An 8,853-nucleotide genomic window follows, 5' to 3' on the forward strand; every position below is an offset into this window, starting at 1 on the left:
TAATACTAATCTTGTCTAGTACCGCCTTGGTTTCACCGGCCCTCTAGTACAAGGTTATTATTATTTGGCACAATAAGCCATTCGCACCATATTGATTAGAGCGTCGTTCATGAGGTGTAGATTCCCCCCTCATGATTTAATTGGTATTAATAAGGAATATTTAGCCCATGATGCATGTTGATACGGATCCAGATACCCAAGTACGTCATTTCAATAGATTTCTCTTCAATTTATTCTTGCCATTTCAATTCCAATTTTAGAATTTATTCTCGCCATTTTAATTTAAGTTTTAGCATATTCCAAATCATTTCCACCACAAATCCAATCACCCATTTACAAAATTAATTCTACACACAATTAAAATCCACATCCTCGTGGGATCGACACTCGTCACCATTGATCTATATTACAATAGATTCGTACACTTGTGAGTTCAGTAAAATTTGCACAACACCTTTAAATATACCATTTTCCTACTCGCATAATCATGTAAAGCAGGTTTTATAAGTTCGGGTATTTATCTCACCTGAAGTAGGTTTTGAGACTTAGTCATTTATCTGCTTTAGAATATTTTTCACTCATATAACTCTTGCTCGCCTAATCTTGGTCGGGCAAGAGCAGGCAAACTTTGACTTCGTCTCACTGCGAGGAGGTTTGGAGACTGTAAGCCTTTTACTTGTAGTACCTTTTTTTATTTTTTTATTATTTTTTTACTTTCTGCTCGCCTTCACATGGTCGAGCAGATTCTGGCAAGCTTGACTTCTTGTCTCGCCATTGAGCAGACTTTGAGACTTTAAAACCTTTTGCGTGCCTTAGAAACTTTCTTGGGATTTTTGTTCCCTGCTCGCCTTTACATGGTCGAGCAGATTCTGGCGAGCTTGGCTTATTGTCTCGCCATCGAGGAGGTTTTGAGAATTTGCAGCCTTTGCTTGCCTTAGAAACTTTTTTGGAATTCTCATTGTCTGCTCACCTTCACATGGTCGAGCAGATTTTGGCGAGCTTGGCTTCCTGTCTCGCCATCGAGGAGGCTTTGAGACTTATGGGGCCTTTGCATGCTTTTTAAACTTTTTATAACTTTTGGTGGTATGCTCGCCTTCTTATGGCTGAGCAGATTCTGGCATACCTGGCTTCCTGTCTCGCCATAGAGCAGGCTTTGAGACTTGTGGAGCCTTTGCGTGCCTTAGAAGATTTTTGGAACTTTTGTGGTCTGTTCGCCTTCGCTTGGTCAAGCAGATCCTGGCATGCTTGGCTTCCTGTCTCGCCATAAAATAGGCTTTGAGACTTTGGAGCCTTTGCGTGCCTTAGAAGATTTTTGAGACTTTTGTGGTCTGCTCGCCTTCGCTTGGTCGAGCAGATCCTGGCATGCTTGGCTTCCTGTCTCCCCATAAAATAGGCTTTGAGACTTTGGAGCCTTTGCGTGCCTTAGAAGATTTTTGAAACTTTTGCGGTCTGCTCGCCTTCGCGTGGTCGAGCAGATCCTGACATGCTTGGCTTCCTGTCTCGCCATAAAATAGGCTTTGAGACTTTGGAGCCTTTGCGTGCCTTAGAAGATTTTTGAGACTTTTGTGGTCTACTCGCCTTCACTTAGTCAAGTAAATCCCGGCATGCTTGGCTTTCTGTATCGCCATAAAAAAAGCTTTGAGACTTTGGAGACTTTGCGTGCCTTAGAAGATTTTTGAGACTTTTGTGGTCTGCTCGCCTTCGCTTGGTCGAGTAGATCCTGGCATGCTTGGCTTCCTGTCTCGCCATAAAACAGGCTTTGAGACTTTGGAGGCTTTGTGTGCCTTAGAAGATTTTTGAGATTTTTGTGGTCTGCTCGCCTTCGCTTGGTCGAGTAGATCCTGGCATGCTTGGCTTCCTGTCTCGCCATAAAACAGGCTTTGAGACTTTGGAGCCTTTGTGTGCCTTAGAAGATTTTTGGAACTTTTGTGGTCTACGCGTCTTCGCTTGGTCGAGCAGACACTACAACAAATATCATTTTTAGTAGCATTAAATTGTAGCACTTTTTTTTTAAAATGCTACAAAATGTCATTCTATTGTAACATTTTGTAAAAAAATGCTACTATTAACTACTTAATGGTTACATTTTATTTTTCAATAGATATAACATCTAATTTGTAACACATAATAAATGCTATGCTTAATTTTTAATAATGTAGCACTTTATAAATGTTACAAATTTATGTTACATTTAATAAAATTCATATGGTAGCATTTTAGAAGAGCTATGTTTAACATTTAATAATATAGCATTTTGGAAAAGCTGCAATATAAACATTAATTTAGTAGCACACCAGAAATGCTACAAAAAAAGAGAGAAAAATAAAGCGGGAATCTAGATCTACTGCCAAACAAAAAAATGAAATTCTCAAATTAATTCTAAAATCCTTTTGCCTCTCTCTCAGCTTTCACCTAACAGCCAAAGTCAAAGCTTTTGTTTTCTTCTCTCCTCAGTCTGTCTCTCTCTAGTCTTCACATATCAAAGCAAGTAAAGTCCTAATCCCTCAAAATTTCCTTAGAAATCATATAACATAATCATCCTTTAACTTGTTGAGCAATTGAATCTCCAAATGACTTGAGTTTGACAGAAGAAATTGATGGGTCCCAAAAACTGGTTTCATGAAGATAATTCACAATTTTTGCTTTTGGGTTTTTAAATTTTTGTTATAATTGTTCTTTTGTTTCCAATTTCTCCCCTAAAATTATTGATATCATTAATTTTTAACTTTTGTGTTGAATTGTGAATTTGGATTTTTTAGAAAATTAATTGAAGATAACCTTTTTTTTTTTTTTTGGTTGGATTTGAGATGATAAAATAATGCCTCCCAATTGAAGAAGACCCAACTCCTACATGGCTGCACCTCTAGCTTTTGGCCAACTACACACTGACCCAGTTTTGTAACCTCACCAAAAACAGAGGTTTGTGTTTTGCCATTTTCTTTTCAAATTATTATTATTATTATTATTATTATTTCTTATTTGTTTTTCTCTTGCAATCTTTTTAAAATTCTAAACTTTTTGTTTTGTGATTTTTTAGTTACACTAGTTTCTCAGAATATATCATTGAGTTTTTTCTTTTTAATTTTTTTTACTTTTTTTTAGCATATTATTCTTGTAATCGTAGTACTAGATATATATTTAATGGTGGTTAATATTTTTTCTAAGAGCAAAACACAATTATATTTTTGTTCTGAATTCATATGCAGGCTGTGAAGATAAATAATTTTTGGTGCAGGCCATGAAGATCAAGAATTTTTGGTGCAGTGTTGAAGGCAACTTGAAGATATAGTACTAGATTTGTTTTCCCTAATTTTTTATCATTAGAAAATATACAAGTATGACACAAATATACTTATCATTGTGTCTAATTTTTTAAGTAATTGGATGTTCACATATTATTACATAATTGAATTAGATGAACTATGCAATGTATGTATAATTAGTAGCCTTTAAAAATATTGAGAATAAAAAATACATTACAAGTATCAATTTTTCTATCTTCAATAACCTTACAAAGATGCTATGGTAGCCACTTATAAATTATCCAGTAGCGTTTTCTAATAGCCATAGAATGTTTCATATATGTAATAAATTTGCCAACAATAGCATTTTTTTGTGCTGTAAATATAATATGGTAGCACTTTCCGGATGCTATACATAAGAGAATGATAGCATTTCTACAATGTAATAATCAATGATTACATAGCTTTTTGAAAATGAATGTTATGTATAACAGTTTGTAGCATTGAATGAATGCTATCAAATGCCAAGACTTTTAGTTACATGGGCTAACTTAGCATTGCCTAAAATGCTACCATTTGCTTTCGGTAGCATTTTTCAGATGCTACTATACATACTTTTTCTTGTAGTGAGATCCTGACCTGCTTGGCTTCCTGTCTCGCCATAAAACAGGCTTTGAGACTTTGGAGCCTTTGCGTGCGTTCAATGTGCTCTTATTTGAGGTTTTTGCTTTAAATCCTTAAATATGGATAACCATCAAAAATTTAATTCCTGACCTGTAACTTATAACTTGTCCAGAAAATAGCTCACATTTACAACTTGTGCTTTAGCTATTTATATATGTTTGGGCCTTTGATGGATAAACATCTTTGGTGTTTTTATTACCATCTATAATATTTGGTTAGCAAGATTATTAAAGACCTTTGCTAAAGGTGCAGAGCACCATTTACTAACACTATAGATATTGAAATTTATATATAAAATAAATCATATTATATAAAATATGTAATCAACAAATAAATGGTAACATAAAAGTTTAAGCAAAGTCATATCACTGTATCAAGGAAATACGATCTCATGCTAACCCAAGTTCCATCAATCCTTCGGTCAAGCATGTTGTGTGCTAATATATGACTATGCTATATATTCTATAATATGTAATCTTAACTATTTTCTATTAACGACTTAATAAGTCAAAACCCCATCCATCATATTTTTGAAGTCAGGTAGTGGATTTAAAGGATAAATATAAAACTGAGGTTTTAGAGCAAGTGCACCTGAGATTGTGCTCTGCATTATTTCATTGGTACTTCATCAAACAAATCCCAAGCTTGACTCTGCTTTGCTCCCTTCTTAGAATTATTCTTGCAATATTGTAACACGGGCACAAAACGAATAAAATATGAAGGAAACAAAAATCCAACTTCATCAATTCTTTGAACCTTGAAGACATGCCTATCAATTCTCATCATCAATAAAAATTTGTTTTGTTTTAAAACCATTATTAAAGTAAGCCAAAATACCAATACTCGACCTCATCCAGATTATGCTAATTATACTTCTTCCAACACTCATTAACGATTATGAGAATTTGTGCAATGTGGATGACAGCTACCATCAAAAGACAGCGTATATATGCATAATTTATAATGTTCTCTTTGCGAAAATATAATAAAGCTATGGTTAAGAATAACTCATGCTCTCAATCAGTTTGATACTTATATTGAATAAACTGAAACAGAACATGGGTTTAGATCTTGGCTCCTGGGCAGCATTCTCTCAAGCATATATGTAGTATATGTAGTGTAATCAGCAACAAACTCACTTTTGAACTTTCATATCCCTTGAGGCGATTTAACGAACAGATTCTGATTTGAATTTTAACAATTCTGCCTCAACTTGTAAAGAACTGAGTTTCATACCAGAATTGTCTAAATACTTTCCCTGCATATTCTTCACATGAAAACTAGTTGCATGATTGATTGATGGGGTGTAAAACTAGCAGGAAATATCTTGAAGAAACCAAAGATTCGTGGATTTTTTATGCTTACCACCAAATGAATTTAACTATCTGTGTAATCTTTATTTTAAGAAATTGAACATTGATAATACCGCAAATTGATTGCTCTTTTGGACAGACTTTATATCTTGAGTTCGATGAAAAGAGAACAATCAATCAAGAAATATAAATACATTAGCAAAATAATGATGGTAGGAGCATTACCCATCTAATTAGCCATAACGAAGCTGAATAATTAGCCATAATAAATCTAAACTGTTAACATTATGTCAAGCATGTTGTTGGAAAATATTAAATTAATTCATTTGCAAGTATAATAGCATGTAATCTTGAATTATGAATGAAGCCCATTCTAACAAGCTAATTTTGTAAAGGAACATTATCAACGAATTCCAAGGGATAATATTCAATTTCAGCAAATATATCACGCACGGTATTGAAACATGCATGTTATTAAAGAATTTCCAATCATTTCTGATTTGATAAATCAATCATCATAGCAATTGGAAATTGAATTTTAATGACAATATACTTAAAGCGACAAATAAGCCAAAACCTTTACAGGTAAGCATTCCATCCAGCCTTGATTGGCTTGCGTGTTTGAGACAGCTTATCAATTTGTGCATGATAATATTCTGCCTTTGGCTTGGCCAGATGAAAAATTGGTAAAGACAAGAAGTTGGCTTTTTGTACCGATTCCCCACAGACGGCGCCAAATGTTGATGTCGAAATCCGATTGAGTCGGTTAGTGACTTGATACCAGACTCCCGCATCAGCATTAGATTTATTTGGTAGAGAATCGATTGGTCAATCATCATTCGTCAAGATGTCCTGCAACCACTAGCGATTAACCTGCGAATACCTAAAATCATAGAAGACGGTCAGGCGCCGAAAGTTTTTCCAACGTGAACCCTCCGACGCTCAAGTTAGTTTCTGGGCCTTTGCCAAAATACTTGTGCCACCACTCATATGGCTTAATAAACATTGCCTTAAAAACCAAAAGCTTTTTAAGTAATTTGCAGAAAAATGAAATAGAGTGTAAAAGAAAGGATTTTCCATGAGAGGAAGAGAGAAAAAGATGCCCTCCAGCACCCCAAAAAAATGAATAAATCACCCTTTTAAGGTAACACCCCACTCCCCTCTTTTCCCCTTTGTTCTCCTCCACTTACGGAAGTTAAGGATGAGATAAAAGTAATGCCTCCACTCTCCATTTTTTTTCTCATTTTTCCGTTACCAAACAATAAGCAAAGCTAACATTGATAATTTTTAAATGACGGGCAAGTGCATTTTCATCATCTTTCTAATTTAAGATCAAGAAATAACATCATTTTTTTTTCAATATTGTGGTCAATGACTAAAACTTCAGTTTGTTTTCCTCATTAGTCATTCTTTATCAAATTCAAACTCACTACCAAATAAAAAAACATTAATTGTTGTAAATTAGTGAAATCACTAGGGTAAATAGGAATTCAAATTAAAAAAAAAAAAACTTAATACATAAAGACTCAGTTTATCATATTAACCTCTATTTTTAAATTAATTATAATTATTTTCAGAATTACGCTTACTGAAAAAGTTAATATTTTTTATTCTCTCATCAATGGTGAATCTGCCAGTTGTTCAACAAGATCAATTCTCAGCAATTCCCAGTCGTCGTAATTACTTAATATGCACTTACACCCGCTACTTGTCTTCTCGGAACATGACACGAACCACTTCTCTTCTCAGCAATTAGTGGAGACCAGGAGATGCGTGCGTGTGCGTGTGCGTGTGCGTGTGTGAGTTATTAAAATATTATTATTATTTAGCACACCTTTCACATTGAGAATGAGAATGTGATCAAGATTCCGTATCATGATTTTTCTATTGTTACTTTTGCTTATAACTATGATTTGGATAGAAAAGGGTTGTTCGATTATGTGAAATTATTGCTCCCATAGACATAGAAAAATCAGAAAATGAAGGAAAGTATGGTAGTCCTCCATTTTTAACGAAAATGAAGATGCAGGAAAGAGGGGGAGAATGTGTGAGAGAGAGAGAGAGAGAGAGAGGAAGAAGAAAGGGTAAAATTTGAAATTTAAAGTTATTTCCTCCTGTGAGTATTTGAGACATTTCAAATTTAAAGATATCAAATATTATTATTACTCAATGCGCATACATAAAGGCATGCATGCATGGACCCTGGGTGGTGGTGTGGGCTGGACGTGAAAATAAATCAGGAAAGCATACATTTTTTTTTTTGATAAGGCCTCATATTTTAACTAGATACACCCCCTTTTTTTTCCATTTTCAATTTCAATTTTTTTTGTCATAGGAACAAAGAGAGAAAAATGTTAACAGCCATGCATTCAAGTGCACTGATACGATTTTAGCCAAATCTTACAATAATTAATACAATTTATGAGAGTTGATGTTATGCTAGTTTTTTTAAAAAAATTATATTGTTTTTATTATTGCATCAACCGATATAATAATAATAATAATAATAATTTAATGAGGACATCTTTATTTCAATAAAGTGAGGATGCCACTAATAGATGAAAAAAATACATATTTTTACATGTTAACTAGACAAAATAAAGAGCGTTGTAGGCTTTTAGCGCTTAAAATCTTGATGGCTTTACTCTGTGGGTGTTATATATAAATCATAGCTGGTTGTTTAAAAGCAATTTCTAATAGTTAAATTTTAGTAATAAAAAATGTTAAAAAATCAATTGAAAAAAATTCAACCTGGGATAAGAGACGCAGCCCAGCATGGCCCCAATCTTTTTCCTATTGTTGGTGCGGCTTTTTGGCCCAACTGTCGTCAGTTTGAAAATTTTCAATAGTAATGATCTTCTTTAGGATGACAAGAGTGATGATTTGATCACGAAATATGATGGGTCCATTTTAATTTGGATACCTACGTTAAGCTATTAACATTTGGGCCTTGACGGATGTGATCTTGTTAATAAAATTCCGTAAAACATTTGGGCTTTGCCGGTAAAGAATCCTCCCATAATCATGTCAGTCACCAAAATTTCGAAATAAAGGAATCCAACATTTCATTTCTTTTGAATTTTTTAAACATTTCATTTCTTTTGGAGGGTTGGTTTTAATATAGGTGAGTTTTGATTTGGCTTTGTATTTTAGTTTCTTTTGCAATACTTGTCGTTATCTCAGCGAATTCGCCATACCTGCGCAGTAAGCTTGTGTTGTTGAATAATATTTAGACACGCATCATTGGCTTTTTATTGGCCAACGAATCCCTTACTTAGGCATCATTAGTTCATCAAATTGTATTGCCCTAGCGATTTATTAGTAATGCTAATAAGAAAATTAATCTTTTAATTAGTATAATAGTGGACACGTCCTCTTCTCATGAGTAAAATTAAAAATCTAAGTTCTCAACATACGTTGTAACAAAAAATTTATTCTTCTATAACGGGACATATTTTCATACTAGATTTTAACTATAAATAAGCCTATAATATATTGTGCAGGTCCGAGTAAGATTTTTTTTTTTTTTTGATTACATGAGACTATTGCTCAAATTACAGTTCAAATTACAACTCATATTACATGAGAGTATAATTGATATGTACAATCATATA

The sequence above is a fragment of the Citrus sinensis genome, chromosome 1 (assembly GCF_022201045.2).
Source record: "Citrus sinensis cultivar Valencia sweet orange chromosome 1, DVS_A1.0, whole genome shotgun sequence".
NCBI classification, from domain to species: Eukaryota; Viridiplantae; Streptophyta; class Magnoliopsida; order Sapindales; family Rutaceae; genus Citrus; species Citrus sinensis.